Source organism: Amphiura filiformis, chromosome 8 (assembly GCF_039555335.1).
Source record: "Amphiura filiformis chromosome 8, Afil_fr2py, whole genome shotgun sequence".
Classification (NCBI taxonomy): Eukaryota; Metazoa; Echinodermata; class Ophiuroidea; order Amphilepidida; family Amphiuridae; genus Amphiura; species Amphiura filiformis.
The window spans coordinates 43,805,953-43,808,581 of record NC_092635.1 but is presented as its reverse complement, the minus strand read 5'-3'; positions in this window follow the sequence as shown (position 1 = coordinate 43,808,581).

The following is a 2,629-nucleotide window of genomic DNA, read 5'->3' as shown; positions in this document are numbered from 1 at the left end:
AGCATTGATAGCAAATTTTCACGGGAAAAGAGATTTGTGTGGTCAGCTTGGAAAAGTTAGGTTACAGATCTGAAGGGCCAAAGCTGAATCATGTTGCCTTGCACAGGGCACCCCCCGAGAAAATGGTCTCTGGCAGGAGTGATGATGAGTTCACTGACCTTTTAACAAGTTCAACCATGGTTCAACAAAAGTCAATACGATTACGTAATTGTTCATGTGATGACACACACAGAGGGAAAGTCAATATTTACATTTCTTGGTCATAAACCTCACCTCCATGCAGTAGCCTTTATTATACGCATTATAGCTGATCTGGGTAATCAAAACAAATCTACCCATCGTGGCTTAGGGTTTTAATAACATGCTTAATTTCCGGGATTGATTGAATTTAAATAATGGATACACATTTTAAGTTTAGCATCAGTTTTTGTTATTTAGTTAAGTTGGGTTTTTGAGAATTAAAAAAAAATATTTTTCTTAAATCATTAGAAAATATGTACCATATTGGCTGAAATTTTTAGGTTGAAAAGTCGGGTATGAGAAGTTAGGGTCACAAATTGTACCAACCCGAAATTTTTATCACTTTGTAATATTTTCATTTGGTATGTTTCTTATTAATATTTTTTGAGGAAAAAGTGAGGATTTTTATCACTTTGTAATTTTTTCATTTGTTATGTTTCTTATTTATAGTTTGTGAGGAAAAGTGATAGTTTTTCATCACTTTGCACATTTTGAATTTTTTATGTCTTAATATTTTGTGAGGAAAAAAGTGAGAATTTTGTCAAAACTTTGCAAATTTTTTATTTATTATGTTTCTTATATTTTTTCTGGTGAAAAAAAGTGAGGATTTTTACTACTTTTATATTTTTGATTTTTAATGTTTTCTATCATTTTGTGATGACAAAAGTGTGGATTTTTTCATCACTTCGCAAATTTTTCATTTGTTACGTTTCACATTATTTTGTATGGAAAAAAGATTTTGAAATTACTTCGGATTTTTTTTTTTTTTTTTGTATAATGTACAATGTTGCTTTAAGCCCATGGATTGAGAAATTTAATATTATTATTCCATGCCTTGATATTGTTTGATTGCATTTTGTAATATTGTTTTCAAAGTGATGAAAAAAGTCCTCACGTATCCTCACGTATCTCATCTCAAAATAATTTTAAAAAATGAATGAAAAATTGGCGTCGTAATGAACAACTTTTTCATCACAAAATAATAAGAAATATAACAAATGAAAACATTCCAAAGTGATAAAAATATCCTCACTTTTTTTCACAAAATAATAAGAAACGTTAAACATAACAAATGAGAAGTTGGCGAAATGATGAAAATAATTCTCACTGTTGTCATCACAAAACATGATGATAACAAGTGAAAAATTTCCAAAGTAATACAAAAATTCCTCATTACAAAATAATTTAAAAAATGAATGAAAAATTGGCGTCGTAATGAACAACTTTTTTCATCACAAAATAATAAGAAATATAACAAATGAAAACATTCCAAAGTGATAAAAATATCCTCACTTTTTCCTCACAAAATAATAAGAAACGTTAAACATAACAAATGAGAAGTTGGCGAAATGATGAAAATAATTCTCACTGTTGTCATCACAAAACATGATGATAACAAGTGAAAAATTTCAAAAAAAAAAAAAAAATTCCTTACTTTTCCTCACAAAGTAATAAGAAACATAACAAACGAGAAATTTCTAAAGTGTTAAAATATCCTTACTTTTATCATCACAAAATAATAAGAAACATAAAAACTGCAAAGTGAGGATTCTTTCTCATTTTTAACTTTCCTTAAGAATTACTACACCCCTGGCCAATTTGTGCCTATTTTTGCATTTTCTCCAAAATTATAGCGCATTGGTGACAAGTAAGATATGTATATTACAGGGCAAGGACTACAACTACTGCACTGGAAATTTTATTTCAGCACATCAACAGTTGTGGAGTTACAGTCAAAAATGAGGGAAACCCAATATTTGATCAATAAATCAATAACTACTTGGCTTGAGTTGCTGAATTTTCAGTGCAGTAGTTGTAATCCTTGCCCCTATAATATACATGTCTTACTTTTCACCAATACGCTATAATTTTTGAGAAAATGCAAAAATAGGCACAAAATTGGCCAGGTGTAGTACCCCTTAAATCGGGCCTCAATTGTCTGAAATTGATAACATTTTATTTTTAAAGAGGGACTATGAATTTAATTCCAATATCATATTATTGAAATTCTCATCAATATTAACTGTATAGTTACTACTAGCTAAAACTACTGTTCTTTGAATGGTACAAAATGCAGATGTTCAATCGAAATACATATTATGCAATATAGGACTGTCCGCATTTTTTAGGTGGGTAATGTGTATAAAACAAATGAATATCTACGTCATTATCATTTGTTTCCCAATTTTAAAACAAGATGTTTTAGAAAAGAAACAAATCATACATACAAAAAAAAATCACATTTTTGACCAAAAACACCTTCCAACCCAAAAATCACATTAATTTTGACCAAAAGTCACATTTTGATTTTGACCAACAAAAAATCAAATTATTGATCAAAAAGCACATTTTAGACCAAAAACTAATTTTTGATCAAAAATCACATTTT